Source organism: Staurois parvus, unplaced genomic scaffold, assembly GCF_062004578.1.
Source record: "Staurois parvus isolate SC_StPar_1 unplaced genomic scaffold, SC_StPar_1.0 ptg000678l, whole genome shotgun sequence".
Classification (NCBI taxonomy): Eukaryota; Metazoa; Chordata; class Amphibia; order Anura; family Ranidae; genus Staurois; species Staurois parvus.
In genome coordinates this window covers 135,989-161,171 of record NW_028318474.1, presented here as the reverse complement: position 1 = coordinate 161,171, position 25,183 = coordinate 135,989, and the positions used below count along the sequence as shown (strand labels likewise).

Here is a 25,183-nt window from a genome sequence, read left to right as displayed (position 1 = left end):
GTCGTCTAGCAATGTTGATCCATATCAATCACGATGAATGACGCACATAGGCGGTGATCTGCCGACATGGCAAACCACTGCTCTTTCTAATCCTCTCACCCAAAAAGGATGAGGTTATGTTCCATTGTATAAATCCAACGTCATTCATGTCGTCTAGCAATGTTGATCCATATCAATCACGATGAATGACGCACATAGGTGGTGATCTGCCGACATGGCAAACCACTGCTCCTTCTAATCCTCTCACCCAAAAAGGATGAGGTTATGTTCCATTGTAATAATCAACGTCATTCATGTTGTCCAGCAATGTTGATCCATATCAGTCACGATCAATGACGCACATAGGCGGTGATCTGCCGACATGGCAAACCACTGCTCCTTCTAATCTCACCCAAAAAGGATGAGGTTATGTTCCATTGTATAAATCCAACATCATTCATGTCGTCTAGCAATGTTGATCTATATCAGTCACGATGAATGATGCACATAGGCGGTGATCTGCCGACATGACAAACCACTGCTCCTTCTAATCTCACCCAAAACGGATGAGGTTATGTTCCATTGTATAAACCCAACGTCATTCATGTTGTCTAGCAATGTTGATCCATATCAATCACGATGAATGATGCACATAGGCGGTGATCTGCCGACATGGCAAACCAGTGCTCTTTCTAATCCTCTCACCCAAAAAGGATGAGGTTATGTTCCATTGTAATAATCAACGTCATTCATGTCGTCTAGCAATGTTGATCCATATCAATCACGATGAATGATGCACATAGGTGGTGATCTGCCGACATGGCAAACCACTGCTCCTTCTAATCCTCTCACCCAAAAAGGATGAGGTTGTGTTCCATTGTTTAAATCCAATGTAATTCATGTCGTCCGGCAATGTTCATCCATATCAATCACGATGAATGACGCACATAGGCGGTGATCTGCCGACATGGCAAACCACTGCTCCTTCTAATCCTCTCACCCAAAAAGGATGAGGTTATGTTCCATTGTATAAACCCAACGTCATTCATGTTGTCTAGCAATGTTGATCCATATCAATCACGATGAATGATGCACATAGGCGGTGATCTGCCGACATGGCAAACCAGTGCTCTTTCTAATCCTCTCACCCAAAAAGGATGAGGTTATGTTCCATTGTAATAATCAACGTCATTCATGTCGTCTAGCAATGTTGATCCATATCAATCACGATGAATGATGCACATAGGTGGTGATCTGCCGACATGGCAAACCACTGCTCCTTCTAATCCTCTCACCCAGAATGGATGAGGTTATGTTCCATTGTATAAATCCAACGTCATTCCTATCATCTAGGAATGTTGATCCACTCATGATGAATGACGCATAAAGGTGTTGATCCGTGGTAAACCAACTGTCCTCTGATCTTCCGGCAGTTTTTTTATCTTGATGTGAATTCAGTTTCATTCATGTTGTCCAGCACTGTCGATCCATGTCAATCATGATGAATGATGCACAAAGGTGGTGATCTGCCTGCTATACACTGTAATAGCCTGCTATAAGCTGACTCTTTGCCCCAGGAAAGCAAAAGTTAGGTCATTCCTGTGACCCACAAGAGAAGTATGGTCTAACCTTGTGGTGATCTGTCCAAAAGAACGTGGCTCAATGCAGATGGTGCGAATGAGCCCTCATTCTTTCATTTCCTCTCCACCATCCTTCTCCATTTTGTGCTTTTGAAGCTGAAGCCATCGAACAATCTCTGTTGCTCTTCTGCAATTTTATTTTCTGTATTTCCTGTGTAGGGAATCAGTTCCTTCACATCAATTTGCTGATTTGTGTCGATTTGTGAGCGCAGACTTTCTTCTGGCATCTTCAATGGTGAGGTGGCCTTTCCTTTCTCCAGCTTCTTCCAGTAAATGGTACTGAAGAAGGGATGTTTTCGCAGTTGTTTCACTGCCTGCCGGCGATCGCTCGGATTTATTTCAAGAAGCTATAAAGAAAAAGAAATGAAATTTAGCATACGGTAGATTGTCACTAACAGAAACTGATCAATCAGCCAGTTTAGTGTCGGCTATTTCTTAAAAATAGAAAAAAAACACCTCAGAATGTCATATTTTAATTCCTTGGTGTAGTTTTCAGTGAAGATATATATATGTCTGTTGGAAGGATCAAAGTGAACATTTCTGAACCAGTGAATGAGTTCATCCAAAAGCTCATGGATAGTTCCTCTATTATTCTGACTCCCTGTGTGGTGAATATCTTGCTATACCGTGTGTATATAACACTTCCAGAAGTCGGATGCCCCCTGTGTGCTTTCTTACACCTGGTGATGTACTGGATACTAGAGAACGTTTTGCAAGCTTCTCTCATAAAGAACACTACACTAAGGATCTATAGCTTTTGCATAATTCTAATTGTAGAGTATACTTACTCTTTCAATGACATCTTGAAGTTCAGGATCCATGTCCCTCGGATAGAAGTGTCTCCTGAATCTGGCTTCACCTGGATGTGCTCCTGTGGCCATTTCGAATAAGATGACACCCAGTGACCAATAGTCAGACATAGCATCACAGGGTTTTCCTTGTAGAACCTGATAAAACAGAGAGTAAGATTAACTATAACATAAAGCACACGATGAGCTGCACAGAGCAGTAATAATAGTTAACAATGGTTGGTGGGAATGACAGGTCACAGTGGGCCTCCTGTTGTTTTTTAGGTTTTTTGAGTCACCATCATTGTGGCTCTGCTTCTTTCATCTCCAAAATTCTTGTTAGGTTCATAGATATTATAAGATAAAGATGGGAGCAGTAGAGGGGAAAAACAAGGGTGGTGTTATACTTACTTCTGGGGCCATATAGATTGGAGTACCGGCACAAGTAAATACTTTGTCGGATCCAAACACGTCGGCTTCTGAAAGGCCAAAGTCTGCAATTTTGACATGGCCGGAGCTGTCGAGCAGTATATTCTCTGGTTTCAAGTCTCTGTAAAAAAAAAAAAAAAAGGAGAGAGTTAGATTTACAGATCAAATGTTTAAAACCGTAATTCAACCAATACTAATAGTTCAGCTTTCAAGGGGTGCCAGCGGGTTAGATCCCCTTCTAACTTTCTGCACTGCTTTACGAATGGTAAGAAGAACCTCATGACCTTGGCTGTCAGCTTACTGCAGTGTAAGAAACCATATCAAATCACAGTTGGTCATTCTGCAATGCTTCCACATCTTTATTGAAAAGAAGGGAGCAGAAACACTCCGCAGGCTTTCTTCCTGCGTCACCTTTTGCCCTTCTAGTGGGGGCATGATTACGTCCCACTAGAGGGTGATAAGTGTTAGAATTAGGCAGCCTGGGGAGTGTTTCTATCCACGTGTCTTTAATAAAGCCATAGACTCATTTCAGATTGACGGAGTGCACCTCAATATTGTTTCTTCTGCTGGTTTACGGGGATTGATGGGACCCAGAGCAAATTTTGCACCTGTGGCTGGTTTTGCTCAGCTGCTGAATGGGACATGGCACAGTGTTAGAACAGGACATCTACAATTGCAAATGTATGTAATATGGGGAAGTGAGACTCCCTTACTTAGGCTACGTTCACACTAGCGTTGTGTGCAGGCGGCAGAGAGGCCTCGGACAATTCTGCACATTGCAGCACATGGTGCTGTTCTAACGGGAGCGTTAGCGTCGCGGCAAAACGGACGCCCCTGGTCGAGTCAGGAGTCGTTGAAGCCTCCTATTCTAGTCTACGGTGCCGCTCCGCAAACGCCCGGCCGGCGTTTGCGGTGCGGTGGCGACACGGTTGCGGGGCGTTTGCGGAGCGGTAACACCATTCAAACTTCATTATAGGCGTTTGTAACGCTCGGCAAAGCTTAGCAACCTCCGCTAAACCGCGCATGCGGCGTTTGCGGAGCGTTAAAAGATGCTCCGCAAACGCCGGACCAATGCTTGCCAAACGCTATAGGGGCGTTTGGCAAGCGTTGGTAAAAAGAGTCGAGTGTGAACGAGCCCTTAGAGTCACAAAAGCTTCAGCAGCAGGGGACAGAACTGGCCATGGGCAATTCAACCCTTGTACACCCATCCACAACTAAAGTAGCAGTATTGGGTGGTGTTGTACTTTACTGAAGATTAGAAGATATGGAAGATCATGGTGGAGACACTTACCTGTGCATTATTCCTTGGCGGTGCAGATATTGTAGCGCGCAGAGAAGTTCTGCAGCAATAAATCTGTAAAAAAGGAGAAAAGGTCTACGATTATTGCACGTCTCACAGCATAAGTAAACAAATGATTAAGAGGTGATTTCTTCCAAGCCTTGCATGTCATAAGCAGCAATGTATTACTGTGATAATGACAGGCCCCGCTCTTTTCTTGGGTTACTTTGGTTCTTAACCAGGGATTGGATCATAGTCACCTGATCTGTGGTAGCTGACAACCATTGGCTAAGACCTGTGGGGTTGGAACATTGCTTGTGTGGGATTGAAGATACAGCCTTGCACGCCAAGATAAACTAGAGGATATAACCGGTGTTTGGCAGATATCACATTAGGCTCGTGCTATGCAGGAGAGTGTTAGCAGATCAATGGTGCTACTAAATTTGCTGGTGACCAGTCACTAGGAGTAGCAACTGATCATTAATCATCTTGGACAAATAGCTCCCTATGCTATACAGTTAGCATGCTTTAGAATCTTGTAGGGATTAGTTGCATCTGATTGAAGGAGTGTGTGATTATGTGAGATTGATGTCTACAAACTGCATTACAGAGTACTTTGCTGACGGCTGAAAAAGGCTAGGCTAGGGGGTAAACGGAAGATGAGTATGTGTATGGGGGGCAGTGAAGGTTCTTTCCTGATAAAGGCTTACTGAGGTGGGTCGGTGTGGGTGATCTTTTAGTTTAAATGAAGAGAGCAATATAGGAATTCATTTTTTTGTTAAATCATACTTATCTAGGTGCATGCAGCATCAGTCCGATGCAGCATCTGTCTGTGGCCGGTTTTAAGGGCGAGCACTCAACAATCACTTGACAGCTGATTGCGGAGTTCTCACTCAGTCATCGCTCACTCCGAACAGAGAGCGGTGACTGTCAGTCAGCGTTTCTGCTCTTCCCCACCCCGCCAACTTAATGGAGCACTGGGATGTGGAGTGGAGGGAGCAACTGGCTCAGGCTCTCAACGGATCGTTGAGCTGGGTGCCGCTCCAGATTTTGGGGCAGATCCTTATTTTAAAGTCGGGATCTTTCCCCAGCCTGGACCGGCTGAGTGACATCAGCCGACAGCAGGCTTCAGCCCGCTGTCAGCTGAAAACGGGTCAAGGAGCTTTGTCTGTACTTCTCCTTTAAGATTCATTGTGTAATTACTATATGCAAATCCTTCATCATGACTGTTAACCCTCACCCTTCTCTTAGGCCATATTAACACCTTGGTGTTCTGGGAAATGCATGAAAAATGTGCTAAGATGCAAATCACACTTGTGGTGCCATTAATTCTTAATGGCACTTCAAATGCGGGTAGCAGTTGTGTGGCCAAACGCACCAAAATGTACATTGCAAAAGTGTGAGGCTCGCGGACAAAGAAAAGTACATGAGCTACTTTGGTGCATTTTGTCACGCATAAGGCAGCTCACGTAAGTGAATAGGCTGCCCTATGCTGTTGCACGACTAATGTGCAAAAAAAGCCCAAAATAAAAAGGTTGAATGGTGCGGGTATGAATGCAGCCTTAGACGGAATCTTTGTAAGTCTTACCTTATGGTGTTAGTTGGTAATGGAGCAGAAGACTTGATCAGGTCGCGTAGTTCTCCTCCTCTCATGTATTCCATAACAAAGAAGAGATTTTCCTGTAAAAGAAAGAGAAAAATAAGTCGGTTCCAAAAGGTCAAGTGGATGTGAAGTTTGTGTTTTGGTGGAAATGCAGAAATATAGGGATGTCTGGACATGGTAGACGGTTCAGGAGTTTAACGCATCTTCAAACTCAAGAATAAAAATGTCATCTATTTCAGCTTACACCAGTGCTCAGCTATGGAGGCTGTACTAGTGTTCTTCTTTTCAGCATGTCTTCCTTTATTTTCCCCTTGTAATCCTACCACTAATCTACTTCTTGTCCTAGGGTGACTACGCTCACTTACTATTCTCTATGTCTATGGAGGTGCCGTATTGTCATCCTAGGACAATAAGTATGCCTCTCCCCATCCTTAAGAACACCTCTCCCCATCCTCATCTCTATAACATACGGGGAGCTGTGTTGTAGTTCACAGAGGAGAAGTGAGCGGGGCTGATAAGACTGCTTAGGATGACTCAGGACAGCGCTGGAATTCTGACAGGATCACAAGTGTTTTTCTGCACTTATTAAACAGATATAACAACACGCTCTGCTTGATCTATTTAATAGACCAAGTGTGAACAAACAAGAAATGTTCAGTGTTGGCTTTCCATCCACTTTAAGACTAAGTTAACGCGATGCTTGGCAGGAACTTTCAATGTATGGTGAACGTCATTCCTCTGTGGGTAAGCAATATATAGAAGCCATTAACATGCAAACATGTTGTGACAGGTTCTATTGAAGTGACTCTATCATGAGAGGAGTTCAAGGACTATACCTGATCCAAGTCAGTGACTCCGACAGCAAAGCCAAAGTAAGAGCAGGACGGCTGGGGAGAACCAGAATTCCCCAAATTCTGCATTGGCAGCCACCATAACTCTCTCATGTCTTAGCCTCTTTGAAGCTGGACCATCCCTCCTTTTTTTCTGGTTTTGGGATTTATTTCTAGGTCTGTGCTGGACTTGGAGTCCAAATGGATAACATGGATGTGATTTGATGAGTGAGTGATTGATAGGAATGTGAAACTTACTTCTGTTTGGAAGGTTCCATAGGCGTGTGTACAAAAGGAACTCCGTCCAACTTTTTCCAGTATCTGTCTCTCTACGAGGACACTTTTCGGTTCTTCTTGCAGTAATTTCCTCTTCTGTACCACCTTGACTGCCAGTTTCTTGTTGGTGGCAGGATGGGATGCCAGGGCGACCTAAAAAACACAGGACACAAATGATTAGAAGCAATTCAGCTCCGGGTTCTGAAAAGGTTACCTCTGGGTCCAGCAGCAACCCCCCCAGCCTGGCTACGATTGTTAGTCTTAGTTTGAAAATAGTTTATAGAACGGGGAGTCAGCAGGATTTTGTGCAAGTTTTCAGTGGTTTTGACTGTTAGTCAGTAACTTCTAGACTGTTAGGGATTGGGGATAGCTTTCAATAGGCTTTTAGCAAGCCGCAGTAGGCTTTTAGCAAATCACAGCCAGCGCTCACTCTGAAGTCTGTATTCAGCGTTCATAAATTGGGGCTAAAGGCTATGAAGCTGTGCAGCCAAACGTTATGCAATCTGCTATATACAGTTTAAATGTACGTCAGCTTATTTCCTTATATACCAAAGTATTTGTAATTCTGTCTTGCATCTTTTTGTGTATTACACCCCCGACAGACAGTACACCACTAAACATGACTTAGTGTGTAAGCCTGGATTCACTCTGCTCGCGTTGCATCCATGTAACACAGTAAACGCACTGGAGATGATGTGCGTTGGCATGCTATTTTTTCATGAGTGGTGTAAAATACCAGTATTGTAGCTTTCTTAAAGCACATTGCATTTACATGCATTCTATTCCAGTGTAACCGAGCGCCAACTAATGTATCACACTGGTGTAAACTGGTCCTATGGGGAAAGCATGGATTTCAGCTTGGCATTGAGCAGCACAGCTCAGTGTGTGTAGTGTAAATGGGAAGTGGTAAGGAATAGAGTGGTGTGACCTCCACCTACGACCTACTATTTGCCGACTGGCAATAATAATAACCACTAACTGGCAGTGCATTAAACCCTCTGTTCATAAATCTTTGATTACTTACCTTTCCGTAACTACCTTGACCAAGTATTTTATGAAAGATAAAGCTGTCAAGATTAAAGTCGGCTGGCGGATGCATTTCTAATTTGGTGCCAGGCACATCCCTGACTACCTTGTTGTCATTCTCACCGGCTGCCCGGTTGACTGGTTGTCTGACAGCCTCATCGACGGGCTTGCTAACAGCCTCATCGACTAGCTCGCTGACAACCCCAACGACGGCCTCGTTGGCTGACTTGCTGACAACTTCAGCGACTCTCTCGCTGACTACCTCGCCGACTATATCGCTGACAACCTGGTGAAATCTATCGCTGACTACCTCGACGAGCTGTTGATCATTCTTGCTTGTCTCATCAGCAGCGATCTTCCTTTTCTTATTTGGAGGTGCAGAGAAAATTGGATCTGATGCTGGCCTCTTGTTATTCCTCTTGGGCAATATGACAGCACATGGTGTTTTGGCCCAACTCGGTGCATGACCACATCGTCCCTGTTTTGCTGGTCTTTCTTCCTCAGCAGATTGGTTGGATCTGCGCTTCTTTCCTCTGTTCATGGCACTCTCCTCTTTGGAACTCTTTCCCTCTCCAGAATTCTTCCTCCCATCAGAGTTCCCATGTTTGCTTTCCCGATTTTTGGGGAATTGCTGAGGTGTCTCCACCTTCAACCCACTATGTGATAAAGTGGGCTTATCCAAATCATCTACAAAAGGTCTCCCTATGATGGTATTCCAGGTGACCTCCTGTCTGTTCTTATATGGATGATATCGGAAACGTAGTTTTGGCCTGGTCCACTTCATTATAACACGTTATAATGAGATCTCACAGAGCACAAAAAAAGGAGTGTGTTCACTATCGCTAGCAGAAGCACACTGACTGTCTGTGGCTGCGCTGCCTGTGGACTGAGTTTCCGTGGTTGCTAGGATACCAACCGGAAACAAAATTCAAATGATTTTTCTGCCAACTGCCGTTTTCCACAGCGAGGCTCCAATTTTTTTTTAGCAGAGTGACAATCACAGAGCTCAGTATTCTGTCCTGGATATATGAAATCCAACACAAAGAGAAATCTGTGTTGCACCTAATACACAGGTAAAGCTTAAAGAAGCCTGCTTTTGGGGTCCTTTCCAATGATGTAGGCAGGTGTCAATAGTGCTGCTTGTAACACACTGAAATACATCAACAAGCTAGGTTTGTTTTTTGAATATGGGCTCATTTGTAATGTCTGTGCTATCAGTATCAGTGAGCACCATTGGGGATCAGTGTGCCTGGTTAGAGCCAAACTCAGCCCCGATGTTTGGTGTGTGTAACATGTGTGTAACATGTAACCAAAGACAAACCTTTTTCTCTGGATCATACAGTACAGGACACAGGACTTGTATTCATAGACCATGAGATCTATTTTGGGCAGCCTCAGGTCAGGGGTTGTTTACAAGAATGCCAACTGTCAGTGGTGAGGGGTGAGGGGTTAGATCCACTGTCATATTTGTATTGCTGGCTGTATCCCCATTAGAGAAATGGACTCTCTCTCATGATTTCCATAAAGAGAGATTCATAGAAAATGTTTCATCCCAACTCTTATCATTGCCCACAGCAACCAATCAGCTTGCAGCTTTTATTTTTCCCCACACAGGTTAGAAAATGGAAATGTAAAGGCTAATTGGCTGTGCTCCAGTGAAGACTAATTAATCCCCCCCCCCCCCCAGTATGTCACAATTCTGAGATATTGACCAATTAACAGATGGAAGGAAATACATCATTTTTAGTGGAAATGTTGGCACATTTTCCATGTGCCAAGTCAACCAAATTCTGTATGCCTATTTAATTAGCGCTTGCTGTGACAACATCATAAAAGTGATTCCTGCCATTTTATTACTTGCTCTTGTGGGGGTGTTGGGGCGCCAGATCCAAGCATGCTTATGTTGGCGCACGGGAACGGTCACTGAAGTATAGCACTTGTCATGTGATTTGGCGCAGCTGGTGCAACACCACATAGAACTTGTCTTATACCATTCCACAATTTAGAGCACGGAATATGCAGCAATATTCTCACCACAAAACCGGCGTATTTCCCTTTTTTTTGTAGTTCTCCCGGTGTGACCCCCTTGAAGATATTGTCTTTGTGGGGGCCAGTGTTTTATCTGAGTGCGACATGCCTGCCCCAGACCATCCAGATGTCTGTGTAATGTCCTGTTATGTAATCAGCCTGTCCTTTTTTTATCTATGTAACCAAGCAACAGGAGATGCCTGAGATCTCTGGATAGGGGGGCTTGGGGGGATTACAGTACAGTGGCTTGTCAGGGCCCAGGAATGGGGTTGTGAAAGGAGACCTGTGGGGGTACACAGGTGTGAACAGCACAGTGACCTGTCAGGGTTCAGGGATTGGGGTGTGAGGGGAGAGCTCTGGGGATACATGGGGTATAGTACAGTGACCTGTGGGACTCACAGATCAGGGTGTGGGGGCAGAACTATATGGGTACAGGGGTGTAAAGTACAGTGACCCTATCGGGGCACTAGTTCTAGTGACACCCCATTTTTTCATCACTTTGAGAGAGTTTCTCTCACTTCGGGTATTGGCTATGGGACAGGAAGTGAAGGGAAATCTCCCTATGGGACACAAATGGCAGAAAAACAACCTGACAGGTGTTCTAACCTTCCCTTACTCTATCTAAAGTGAAAAAAGAAAGTTTTGTCTTAGATTTACTTTAAGGGCTCATTCACATGGGCACTCAGCTCCATACAGCAAGAAGAGGCATTTCTTAGGTTTCCTGCCCCAGTGCTGCGCTGTGTGCAGGCACCCCATACAAAGTGAATGGCCACACATTGGCTGTATGGACTTGCGCAGTTTGACAGGTATGAAGGGCCAGGTGCAGCTCCTGTGCGTCCGGGTGCGTTCACCTTTCAAACTTGGCTGTGCTGGTGAGTCCATACAGCAAACAGCTCAGAACTAGTACATAAAGTAAACAGATGTTACTTGACGAGCGCCTATGTGATTGAGCCCCAAGGTTTACAGTCTTTTCTAGTATATGATGACCCCTCACAGTGCATGTTATGAAGGAAGTAGAGAATCTACTCAGTGGCCCTGCATTGTATGCAGTAAAAAGAAGCTGAGGGGATAAAGGCCGGTGCGAGTATCCTGCGACCCAGGTTGTGGTTTAGAGGACCTTTGGTTAAGTGGGGGTCTTTGTTCAGTCTTCATACGTAGATTTAGGAGACGTTATGGCGGTCAGTTACACTTTCACTGTATTGCTTATATTTGCGGTGACTTGTGTTCTACATGCTGGTTCGATGTATAACCTTCCCAGTGAGGATAAAGGCCTAGTTCACCTTTACCAAAAAAACTAGCTATGTAGATAAAAACAAAGTGTTCAGCTCTGACTAAAGTGAAATAATACCCTTGCTATAGATGTGGGCCATTTATGTACCTTATCTGCACGGGCATGTTTTTTTTGGTAAATGTGAAGTAACCCTTTAATGACTTGGAATATGCTGGATCTTCACGTAGGTTGCCATTTGACCCTAGGCCAGGCATGGTGTGGTATGGGCTGGTTACCTTTTCCAGAAAATAGCCGGTGCAGTCTGGGGGCTCCAGCCCATATTAAAAAAAACTGCAGCTTTGTAAAATGTTCATTCATGTTATTGTCATATTCTTCTCATACTTATGGACTATGGTTTAAGTCTATATGGACATTTTGTTACTGTTTTTGAAAAATTTCTACTAACCTTTATGTATATTTGAGGAGTTTTTTTTTCACATTGAGATTTGACCTATCCTCAACCTCGATCACTCTTCAGAGGTGTGAGGGTCTTCATAGGGCTCATGGATAATGCATGACATTTTAGGTTAATTTGACCACATATAATGGTTTCTTACACGTATTTATGATTACTGCACTCAGTTTATTCAATTAATTTTTTTCAAATTTTGATCGCCCTTCAGAGGGGTGAGGGTCTTCATAGGGCATATGTATGTAATTATTTAGTGTTTTATTTTCAATTTTTGATCGCTTTTTAGAGGTGCAAAGGTTTCTATAGTGCTCACAAAGTTTTAAGGGTTCACCTAGCACAGTATCCATTTGAATTGGTCTTTTAAGAGACAATATCCTCATATACTTGCAGCTTTGTGACTTCAGTTGATTGGGGATTTGCGCAGTTTACATAAATAATGTATTGTCAACGTTAAAGTGTTACTAAACCCCAGACCCTGCATTCACTATATACGGTCTCCCACAGTACACTAAACATGGAAATCCAATTATTTTAGTAAATATAAACTGCTCTTCAGCAGTTAGAGCAGTCTTGTGACTTCTATCAGTGTCCAGCTGAGCACTGATTAAAGCTTGTAGGAGGAGTTTTGCATTTTGCTTTAGGAGGATGCAGAACCCCTGACCTCTGTCTGGACAGTGCTGATTGGCCCTGTTAATCACATGCACTCTCCTAAGAAAAAAAAAAGAACCCTAGTAATACATACCAAACTGAGCATGTGCAGAGTGACTCCGCACAATGTCTTAAGAGGGGGACACTGAAAGAAGGAGAGGATCAGAGAAATCAGGATCAAACTACATTTTTACACAATGCAGAGGATTAACCCCGTAGGTTCCACAGGGAGTATAACAAGCATGCTTTACTGCATATACAGACTGATTTTACTGTTGTGGGTTTTGTAACACTTTTTCAATCTGTGTTGAAGGAGAAATAAGAGGCAGAGCAAAAATAGATGAATTACACGATACAAAAGGTATAACCAGTACTTAGAATTTATTGCATTCTATTCCTGGTGCAGTGATTGCATTGACACTATAGATACAAACGCATGGAGACGGCAACATGAATTGTAGTTGAGGTAGTTGCTTTTCAAAGAGGTAGTGATGAGGCCCGGTGACATCACGGTGCAAAGTCCACATCTCAGAAAAACCTTTGAAATAGTCACAAGATAAATGCTTGTCCCTGCTCCTTCTATCTCACCACTTCAGTAATATTTTTGAGATGACGGTGATGGTTTGAGCTGGGCAGAGAAGCTCTGCAACTATTCTCCTCCTTTTAGGACAATAATTGGGGTCCGTTTAGACTTCAACTTCAGAGCTTAGGTACTGCTGGTCTCTTTCAAAAGAAGCACTGCTGAGATTTTAACTGCAGCAAATTCAAGAGCCGGAATAATTGATAACAATGTATTCAATGTCACCGTGATTTTCTATTATAATTATTTCCTCTTCACTCTCCAGCACAATGACTTCTACCTCACTGTCCTTTGCTGCAATATCCTCCTCTTCCTTCTGCTCCACAAGATCCATGGTTTCTTGGGTGGCAACTTCAAAGTTCCAAGGAAAATGAAGAAAATCTAGAACAACTCTGACTTGGTTCCTGCAGCTGGGGTCTTGGGCAAGAAGTATGTGAAATAAATCTTGAGCCCTCCTGCTGACATTCTCCCAACCACTTGGTGGTGGAACATGGTCAGAGTTGTTCTGCCAGTAAATAAACCTTTGAAACCATAGATCTTGAGCTGAAGCTGTTTCCCATGGATAGTTTCCAGTGAGAAGAACATACAATACAATACCAAGGGCCCAGATGTCAACACTAGGATCCACGACAATTGACTCCCTGTGCTCCAGTTCACAAAGTTCCGGGGACATGAATGTGTTGAGGGGTGCCATTGATGGAACAACTGTACCGGCAAACTGAGTCAGTCCAAAGTCACTTAATTTCACATTATGACATCTCTTGTCCATAAGTAAAATATTGTCCGGCTTTAGGTCCCTATGCACCAGGTTTTTGCTGTGCATATATTCAAGAGCCTGGGTAAGCTGTAGTGCACACCGTTTGACCAGCTTTTCTGGAATTCCCATCTGGAAAAGTTAAAACAATTAATTATATGATATTTGGCTTTAAAATAACACTATTTTACTAAAAAATAATATTCAATAATATCAAATTCAATACAACGTTGGTTACTTTTTAAATCTGCAGATGGAATTCTATGTGAACATCAGTGCAACCGATCTCCAACTACTTCAGCAATAATTGGGCAATGAAGGAAATATGGGAGGTCTAACTGGTTTTAAATTTTACCTCTGGCTTAAACACCAGACTAACCTTTAATATAGAATGGTGAAGGATCACAACCTGTATCATGATTGTTATCTATGTGCCCACTAGGAAGGGAGGGGGGAAGGAGGGATGTAATCTCTATTTTTGTCTTTCTGCTTTTAAAGACAAAATTAATGGCGAATGCAAATTTTACAGTTGTCACAGAACAAGAGATGAGGGGAAATCATCCAATGGGGACAACTGTTTAAGAGGGGAATTCCCCTAACGTTGTAGACTTCCTACTACCTCCTGTTCCAACTTCTTGATTGGATTAAGGAAAATCTTGCCCAGATGGTGCAGAGAAAATAGCTGACTGGGGATTTTAGCCCTTCCTTAGTTCTCTCCAACCAGGCCAACAATATTTGGTATAAATGCATGCAATATATAGAAAGTATCATCCATGACAAAACACCAGTTTCTATTAATCTCCAGGATCCCTAGGACTAATCTATAGAATTAGCAAGCAAATGCTAAAGTGTCAGCTACTTCATTAGCTTTACTTACCCCTGGCTGGATGATGGAGTGAAGAGATCCAGCAGGTGCCAATTCCTGGCTGATCATATAACAGTCTGAGTTTTCCAGAATTCTCGAATGGGTAGATATTATGCCCTCGTGTCCAGTAACAAAGAGTGACATGCAAACTTCATGAAGAAAGGCTTCTAGTCTGGTTCGCTCCTTTTTTACCTTTTTTAGGGCAACAAGGCTACCTGTTAAAGAGGAGGGAAAAAAAGTTGATTACAATAAGACTTGGACATCTAAAACTCTGGGTGATGTCCAATACTTGAGCCCATTCATTTTACATAGACTGGATGCTTTTCTTCAAAATGTAGCCATCTTCTCTAGGCCCTCGCTAGCAGTGAGATATGTAGCTGCCCATGCAGCTAGATCTATTGTCCCTTCCCATCTAAATGCCAAGTGTCTAGGTTGTGCATAGTGGACCATCAGTTTATAGTCAAATCTGTTACATACTTAGCTGCCTATGACCCACTATAACTGTGTGTGATCATCATGAATCTGTCATGAGAGAAAAAGGAAGCCTGCTTTTGGTGAGCTCTTCTTCAAAATGCCAATTACCTGGCTGCCATATTGAATCTACCCAATTGAATTTATAGAATCCCTGACCTTGAACCTGTATGCAAATATGTACTTTTGTAAAATATCAAGGCTTGCTCTGTGGCATAACAACCAGTAGCTAGCACTTTCAGGAGGAGTTCAAAAAATGTGGCCTTCATGTTTTACTCATGGCAGGTTGTTAAAGATATGCAAAAGGACCAACTCAAGAAATTGATAACAGGTGGAAAGGCTTTTGTTTTCTGTAGGAACAATGCCAGCTGCCTGAATGGGATTTTGCACTGTTCAACCAGTTTTTATATTTTGTTAGTGCTGAATTAGATCTTTGTGCATCATGGTCTTTTCCCCAAATTTATGCAACAAAACCCCTACCTCTAATAAGGTCATTTAATCAGTAAAGATGCTAATGTTTGTGCTATCTGTTCTAGATGTTCAAATGGTCTGCAAATTAGAAATTTTTTTGTAATTATTTAAGAATTCACTTACCCAGTTCCCTGTCAACAGCCATCACAACTTCTCCATAACTACCCTCGCCAAGATGTCCCAGGATTTCGTATCGCTCTTCTCCAATTGTTTCATTCTCACAAGTTAGGTGGGCTGCCATTGTGAATATAGCAATATCAGATGTTCTGTGCAGAAATCGGTATCCAAAAGATCTTGAGGACCCTAAGAAGATATGTGAGGTCCACAAACTATCTTTTGTCTTTTTGTAGAGAAGTTGAGCCAGGATTCAAGCCAGGAAACCACAAACCTTCATTAGAATGCAAATTGAGGCATCACTTGAACTTAACCAATCAAGGTGATTCCTTTCTGTTTGTGTCTACAGGTTCAGGTCACAATAGGTAGTAGGGAGTGGGCATGTCTTTATTGTCCCAGGTTTTAGATTGCTAATGTTGAAATGTGGGCCTCTGAGGAAATTTGACATGTTCAAATTAAAACTTGGCGAGATTAGCTCTATGCAAACTGGTGTTGTAGAGGATGTCAACTATTGGTTGGAAATGACCAATTCTCACTACTCTGGTCTTGGTATTAAATATCTTCTGTTCCAATGATTTATTGGAACTTTTAATTTCTTTAAAGTTTCATAAACCATTTTATGACTATAGTGTCACTCCTAATATAGTGTACTACAGAAATCTAAGTAATATCTTGGTCAGAGCTCCAATTAGCCTGTGTACTGCTGGTTTGTTGGGTTGTACAGGGTTTTTATGCAAAACCTTGATATTCTAACAAAAGGTTATTCAAATATATATCTGAATGATTAGGCTTCTACTGATTAGTATCAACACCTCATCCCTACTACAGAACATTTACTAACCATCACACATTTTATAATTTTTATTTTAATGCAATGCTTGAACAAAAATGTACAAATCTAAATAACAAAGTATTGTTCAATGGTGTGTAACAAATATATTAAATAAAATGATCTCCTATACAGTGAGGGAGCCTTGCTCAGTTCTGTAATACTAGAAGTTTTTTTTTTCTTTTTTTAAAATAGAGCAAAACTATTTGGGGGGGGGGAGGGGGATAGAGTAAGGCTACCTTCACAAGTATGCAGGTTGAGTTTCTCCATTGCATTTTGTGTTTTTTGCACCTGTGTTTTTGATGCAATTTTGTTTTATTTTTCTTGTAGCTAGGCAGATTTAAAACTCATCAAAAATGCACTACATGCTTCTATGCAGCACTTTCATTGACATCTATAGAACCAAAAAACTCAACTTTTGGATTCCCAGATAGAAATGATAAACTGACAAATATCCGAACCTTCTTTCACTCTATCCAAAATAAACAAAAGTTTTGCCTTTCAGTTATTTTTAAATTGTGTATACACCTTTGGCTACTTGGTGAAACAAGGGCTTTAGTTTAGCCATTTATAGGCTATTAAATATCTAAATGGTTGCATATATAAGATTATGATTTGCATATTAAGGTTTTTATGTAATTTTTAATTTTTGAAATTAAAATGAGTGGTATTTTGTATTGAAACTGCATGGGTTTGCATGGTTTTATTTCCCAAGATACAATAGATACAAAAGATACTCAGCTGTCAATTGAATTGAGGATTAGATGTGAATGGGAATATCATTCTGCAACTCTTGATTGTTTTGCAGTCTCAGGATAAAATATTAACTTTGTGATAAAGTGTTTAAAAATTGAATTACCCTTAAAGCGGTAAAGTTGATTTTAAAAGCACCGCAGCTAACATTCTGGCCTTTTTTCACCCTATTCAATCTTCTAGTAATACACAGGTCTAACAACAAAAGGTCTCCCCTGTCTTTCCATATCTATTGTTTAATGTTTGTTTACTAGTAAAACCTGGAGATGTAAATGGTAAAGTTCTACTACTTTATATGCATGCTCAGTACTCCACCCAAGCACAGGGTAGAGCAATCTAATCAACTTTTGATTTAGTTATGTAGTTAAAAAGCTGTCTAGGTATTGTTTGCTAAGAATTGCAGCAAATACAGAACTCCTCCCTTTCTGGGACACACCTAACACAGAAAAGACCACAGTGTTTAGAATCCAATTAGCAATGACAAGGAGGGGGGGGGGGGGCTTTACTAAAACTGGAGCCTGCAAAATCTGGTCCAGCTCTGCATAGAAATCAATCAGCTTCCAGAAACTACTGAAGTTTGAAGCTGATTGGCTACCATGCACAACTGCACCAGATTTGCACTCTCCAGTTTTTGTAAATCAAACCCAAAATTACAATCTTTTGACCACTAAAAGGCTCCTATATAGTTCATTGGTTTAGCCATCTGCCTGGAGTTCATTTTTACTATCATTGCTCTTTTGATAAGATAAAATTCTGGTGCAAAAAAAAGGTAGAGGGCGTGTACACAAAAAATGATATATATTAAAAACACTGCCAATGGTGTGTGTGTGTCTATGTGTAGATAGAGAGATATTAATTTCTACATATGGCGCATCCTTCCCTCCTTCCCTTGTCTTTATTGCTCTTTGGCACTCCTATCAATCAAGCCTGCAGGTCCTCATTTAGCAATATTTAATTGTTTTCTTTAGACTTGGTAACCTATGTGACCACAAACCCCTTCTTTATGGCACAACATGTCTGTCATCAAGTCTGGATTTTACCATTTACTGGAGCAATGTAGTATGGGGCTTCATGCTAAACCAAGGTAGCAGGTCCACCCCTTTACAGAAAATGTTGCAGGATCTTCGCAAGTAATTAGAATCCTACATATGGGGGCCAAAGTTCATTACCACTAATAGGTTAGCCTTCAAAGTAACTAACACTGGCCATACAAGATTAGAGTTTAGTTTGAAAAGTGTTAGGTTTTGAAAGTTCAGTTGTCTAATGGTTAATGAGACCAAGCTTTTACATTTCTCACAATTCTATCCTACTGAACCATGTCACTGGGAGGGAAAGAGGGTGAATCTCCACAGTTAACACAGAAAGAATAACCTGATATCCTTCCCCGCACTATATAAACAAACATGCACACTGTGGTGTGTATGCAATAACATGAAGCCTTGAACCCAAACTTGTAATGCACATTACTGCATATACTGTAGACCTAGTAAGGGTATGGCTGCAGGGTAAGAAGAGATATACTTTTATTCATATAGTTTTTTTTACAGTGGAAGTAAAGCCATTTTGGTATATTTTACCTACAGATAAGTCTTTAATAAGGCTTACCTGTAGGTACTGTGAATATCTCCTAAATATGTCCTTTAGGAGTTATTTATTGTAGACGCACCGGTGATGTCACTGGTGCACGCTAACTGTGTCCTCAGTGGATGGGGTGCCATCCATTGAGAGAGTTGTGCCGCAGCTGAAACTCCCGTGTGCATGCGCAGGGGTGTAAGGACATCGCGGCTCGGCCGATCAGATGGCCACAGCTTTCAAACCCAGAAGGAAGACCAGGTGAAGATGGAAGCCTTGGGGAGCTGTGACAGCACTCTGCTGGAGGGCTTTGTTTTCCAGCAGGTCTTTCATAATGTGCTAGTATGCATTATGCTTTTAAACTTGCAGGGAGAAGATTTTTTAGAATTGTTTTGGCAGTTTACTACCACCATTAAAATTGGTGTTAAAAGCCCCAAATAATGTAAATATTTGGCCCATTACTTCACATTGTACTGCATTTGGCATCAGCTAAAAGCTACCCATGGTGATAGCAAGCACGTTAATGCGGTTTGAAATTTATATCCTGTATGCCAACTTCCCACCCAGCAACCTTGGGACCCTCCTGCACAGCCTAATGACTCACCACAAGGAATAGTGAGACCAAAGATGGCGCATTGTGGACACCCTTACACCATTTGCACAGAGGAAAGAGACAGACACAGAGGCATAACAATAAAATACCATTTTATTAAACTAGTCAAATAAGAGGCATCAAACATGAAAAATAAATAAGAATAATAGAACTAAACTGAGCAAATTTTATAGATCTAATTAACCTAAAAAACCGATTGCGCTTACATTAGCAAATTTAAGTTTCCATACCTACACAGATCTTACAATTTGATTGGGAAATTGCAAATTGCACATCTCCTTATTATTTAGGATTTATATAGTGCCAACAGTTTGCTCAGCGCTTTACAATATAACGAGAGACGATACAGCAACAATACAGTTCAATACAAGAGGGTTAGAAGGGCCTGATCCTGGGAGCTTACAATCTATTAATGTTGGTCTCACAAATGTTTAAGAATGTCTCCAAGCTTTGGTTAAAGGGCTGTATGAGGTCTGATTACCTTAAATAACAAAGGAATGTGATTATCTTAGATTGTAAGCTCCAAGGATCAGGCCCTCCTAACCCTCTTGTATTGAACTGTATCGTTGCTGTATTGTCTCCCGTTATATTGTAAAGTGCTGAGCAAACTGTTGGCGCTATATAAATCCTGTATAATAATAATAATTTGGACAAGGCAGACCACTGCTCTCCTTTTCTGTTTGCATGGGGGGTGAGTTGTCGATTGCTTACACACAAGTCCAGTATATAACACACAGCTAGACTGGAAATATTTGTCTCGACTCAGAGCTTGCGTTAAGCATGTGTCTGTGCTGATCATCGGCCATGCCCTATAATGGAGGGACCCGTGGCTGAAACAGCATCTTTAGTTAAGTATTCTTTTCACATGTCGAGTACAACCCCAAAACCCTAACAAAACACAATTGATGGTTTTAATTCTACCTATAGATCACTTACAACATTTTGGGGCTCAGCATTCTTCCAAATATGCAGCGAGTATAACGAGAACATGTCAAGACAAACTGTGGAAGGCACTATTGCAACTAAATCACAAAGCTAATAGGATACCCCGGAGATTGCTCCTTTAACTGCTTCCACATGCCCACCCTGATAAATTCCCTTTACGAATAATAATGTAGGAAAAAGGGCTTACTAACTTTTGCCTAAAAGTGACTTGTCTAGAAGAATTGCCTAGCCAATGTTAAATCTGTATTGAAGTGGAAATAAAGAGGCAGAAATAGCGAAAGTAGAATTACAAATGGCAGCTAGCTTTTCTATACAAAAAAGATATAAATCAGTACTTAGAATTTATCATATTCTTTACCTGGTGCAGTGACCACAAGACTATATATACAAAATACAGAAGATAGCATTATGAGGAGAGCTCAATCATCTTTTCATGTCAGACTACATAAAAAGAGGTTTAAAAATCACGCAACGCTTTTGGATAGAAATCAGATCCCTATGTATTCTGCAGTGTCATGCAATTACGATGTGGCAAATGTGCCCTATGGTAGCCACACAGCTGCATTTATACCAGATACACAGTGAACAAATTAAAAACAAAAAAAACGCAAGCAAACCTTACATGAAAATATAATTGACAAGGTCAATTTGTGTCAAACAGTTACAGCAACTTCTGTGTGTCATCACTGGGTCACACCTTCTTGCAGCAGTGTATCTGAAAATGTTCTCCCGCATAGTGCTGAATTTGGGGTACTTTGCTTTCCAAGGAGGTAGTGGTGAGGCCGAGCGGCATCACCAACACAAAGTCTGCTTCCAAGAAAGACCTTTGAAATAATTGAAGGTGATGAATTGAATGGACAGAAAGAAGCTCTGCCAACACCTTTAATTTAGGATTAATGGTTGTCTGATCCGGCCAACCTACATGCACGCAGAGACGGCACTAGAGCCATAAAAAAAGGATGAAAATTGCAACCTGAAATTAGTCAGCACACTTGCTCTAAAAATAACTTGAAAGGTAGACTTTCACTTCAGAGCCTATGGAAAAACTGCTGATGGTGTCCAATAGTGATGGGCCAAGCACCCCCGTGTTTAGTTCGCAGTTGAACATTCGAAAGTATTGAACATTCGACCACATACTTCAAACTCAATACAAGTCTGTGGGACTTGAACTTGTAAATTCAAAAGTGTCCATTTTGAAGGCTTATATGCAAGGTATTGGCCAAAAAAGGGGCATGGGGATTTGGGTACTGCCTTGAAGAACATGAACCAGTGAAAAAAGAAAAAAAAAAAGAAAGTTTTTAAAGGGCTAGTCATTTTTCATTGCTTAACCTCCCTGGCGGTATTCCCGAGTGTAGCTCGGGGTAACATTTCAGTACCAAAAGCGGTAACCCCGAGCTACACTCGGGAATACCATGCGGCGCTGCTCCGGCATGTGTTCTTCCCTTACCTTACCCTGCGCTCCCACGATGTGTCCCCTGCAGCGTCCCCGGCCATCTCCTCCGGCCGATGCCGGCATCCGGCTTCTGTGTCCTGTCCCTGTGACGTCGGGACGTACGGGCGCCGCCGGCGGCGGGAAATTTAAAAATTTTAAAAAATGTCTTTTTTTTTTTTTTACATTTTACACAGTAAAACATTGCTGTTTCAACCTATTTCACATACATTTTGTCCCTAGTGCTTTGTCCTGCGCCCTGCCTGCATTTTGTCTGTTCTTTCTGCCTGGAAACTGAGAAATGTCCATGGCGTCCAAAAAGTGTCCCTTTAGGTCAAAAGCGGTTTAGATCAGCTAGAGAACAGCGATAGTAAATCAGAACCACTTGCAGAATTGAGTGATAATGATTCGTGGGGGAAATTCGTCATCAGAAACTGAAAACGATTTTGCGACTGAGCTCAGCAATGTGCGAACTTGGCGCTCTATTTCACATTTCAGTGTTTTTGGTTTGATTATATTATTGAATTCAATTTTTTATTATTTTTATATTATTTTTATGATTATTTATTAAATTATAATTTATGATTTTGTGTTTCAAATTTTATCATACCCGGGATGTTTACTAGACTCTTGTTCGGACAGATTTCAGTGAGTTTTTCCTAAAAATTACAGCCTACAATAAAAAAAATACATATTTCCATGCAAAAAAATGGTACCGCTTTCAGCACCAAAAATCTGAAATAATCATACCGCCAGGGAGGTTAAAGTATTAAAAAAAAAAAAAAAAAGGCCTTTAGGCCTGGTAGGGCTTTTAAAGGAAAACCACGCACCTCAATAAATGGTGGAAAAAAGTGTGAGGTCCCCTCCAAATTCCTACCTGACCCTTGATCTGAGCACAGGCCTGGTAGGGTAGGTGCCCCCCCATGGCTTACCAGGCCACTTGACCTCGACATGGAGACAAAGGCCTCTTCCCTACAAACCTGGCCTGGTGGTTTGGGGGGTCTGAGGGCAGGGAGGCTCATTATCTGGGTACCCCTTTAAATTACAGGGCACCCTGATGCTCCCCCCCCTTGTGAATGAGTAAGGGGGTACCCCTACACATTCATTAAAGGGTTACATTCAGTAAAAAAAAAAAAAAGAGACCAGTCTTTTGAAAAATACCTTTAAATTGAACAAAAAAACAAAATTGTTTTTGACAAGTCCTTTAAAAAAAAAAAAAGAAAAAGCGGACGCCCACTGACCCCTCTGCCACTCGCCACTGCAGTTAGCTCTGCCCAATTGTTTACATCTTGCTGGCAACTGTCAGACCTGTTATATTGCAGCAAGTACTCAGCTGACTGGTATTGGCTTTTGAAAAAAAAAAACAAAGAAAAGCATACATGACCTGTCAAAAGCAGTTTTATTTTTTGTTCAACTATTTTCAAAAGTCTGGAGTCTATTTTTTCAAAATTTACCCCTTACTCATTGCACAAGGGGTGCAGCAGGGTACTCTGATGCTAATGACCCCTCCTGCCAGGGTTGTGGGGAAGAGGCCCTTGTCCCCATCGTCCCCATCCCCCCCTTTCCTGTCAGGCCTGTGTTTTGGTAGGAATTTAGGGGGAACCCCATGCCCCCCCCATTTTTTGGTGGCGGGGTTCCCCTTAAAGGTCCTACCAGGTCTATAGGCCCTGGTAGGGCTTTTGGGGGGAATCCCATGCACTTTATTTTGAATTTTATTACAGCCGGGTCCCTCCTAACCTTCCTACCAGACCTAAAGGGCCTGGTATGGATTGGGGAAGGGGGGGTGGACCCACAATGTTTATTTCTTTATTTTTTTTTTTAAATGTAATTTTGTTTTTATTTTGGGGAGAGTTTTCTCACCTCTGTCTTCGGCAGTGTCCAGGAACACACTGCGTAAGGCTGCAGTAGAAGCAAAAGTGTGCAGTGGCGACTGTGCACTAAGAGAGGGGGTTTGGCAGGCGAACAGTTGGTGCTGCCTTCACACCGTAACCTTTAGAGTCATTCTTGATCAGTGCAGGATTGGACCCTGCTCTACAGCTGCTGTTGATCCAGGACTGATTCATTTTGATAAATGTCAGCCGGTCAATGGAGTCTGTGGACAGATGCACCCTTTTATTCGTCACAAAACCTCCAGCAGCACTGAATGTCTGTTCAGAAAGCATGCTGGTTGCAGGACAGGCCAGTAGCTCAATTGCATATTGAGCAACTTCTGGCCAGTGATCCATCCTCAAGTAACCCAGTGGATCCTTAGTTGAAAAGGTTTCCAAGTCTGCTCTTGCCACTAGATAATCCTGCACCATATGATGGAGACGCTGCTGATGGATGCTTAAACAGCCCTAGGTGCTGAGGACGAAATAATTCTTTAAAGGCATTCGTCAGCCGGCCGCCTCACCAGGCAAATTTTGCTACCCCAGTTGCTGAACCGTAAAAAAAAGTACATCAGAATCGGTCAATGTTCAAACATACAGTATCTCACGGAAGTGAATACACCCCTCACATTTTTGTAAATATTTTACTCTATCTTTTCATGTGACAACACTGAAGAAATGACATTTTGCTACAATGTGGAGTAGTGAGTGTACAGCTTGTATAACATGTAAATTTGCTGTCCCCTCAAAATAACTCAACACACAGCCATTAATGTCTAAACCGCTGGCAACAAAAGTGAGTACACCCCTAAGTGACAAGGTCCAAATTGGGCCCGGTTAGCCATTTTCCCTCCCCGGTGTCATGTGACTCGTTAGTGTTACAAGGTCACAGGTGTGTCATTTCTTCAGTGTTGTCACATGAAAAGATATAATAGGATATTTACAAAAATGTGAGGGGTGTACTTACTTCCGTGAGATACTATATACAATACTTTGTAGACACAAACAAAGAAATAAACACTTATTAGGATGTTTTACCAAAGACATGTAGCAGAAAACATTTTGGCCTGAAGAAATTCGAGTTTTTTTATTTTTTTTCTTGGCTATGTTTTATAACAGAATGTGATAAATATTTTTTTTTTCAAAATTCTCTGTCTTTTTTGTTTATATAATAAAAAATAAGAAACCCAGTTGTGATAAAACACCACCAACAGAAAGCTCTATTTGTGTGAAACGTGATATAAATTTTATTTGGGTGCAGTGTTGCATGTCCGCACAATTGCCAGTTAAAGTAGTGCAGTTTAGTGCTACATAGCAAAAAATTCCCTGGTCATGAAGAAGGTGAAACCTGGAGCTCAAGTGGTTCAACTGAAGGTCATAACAGAATTGTACAATCATAATGTCCTCCCTGTGCCTGCTTGGATTTCCTCTGGGTACTCCGTTTTCCTCCCACACTCCAAAGACATGCTCCAGCTTGGCAGGTGCTCAGCATTGGAGTGGAGATCACTGGAGTAATGATGCCTACTATAGAGATTTCCAGTCTGGGGTCAGGTATTGCATATACATAGTTACATTGATCTGAGCTGATGTAAAATACCCGTACTTGGAATTCAGCTCTAGCTACAAAACACCAGAATCAGAGCTGCTACTATAGGTAAAATACCACTTAAGGATAATACTATAAAATGATGAAATAAAACATACTGTAAAT

The 25,183-nt window shown here is 41.8% G+C and overlaps 1 protein-coding gene and 1 pseudogene across 2 annotated transcripts in view; one reads left to right on the top strand and one right to left on the bottom strand.

Annotated features, from left to right (window-relative positions):
• LOC149447636 (uncharacterized) overlaps positions 1–25,183 on the top strand; it is a 279,294-nt gene that overhangs the window by 151,926 nt on the left and 102,185 nt on the right. The gene's annotated exons all lie outside the window — the stretch shown is intronic.
• Positions 1,639–8,634, bottom strand: LOC149447638 (putative serine/threonine-protein kinase DDB_G0277449; annotated as a pseudogene).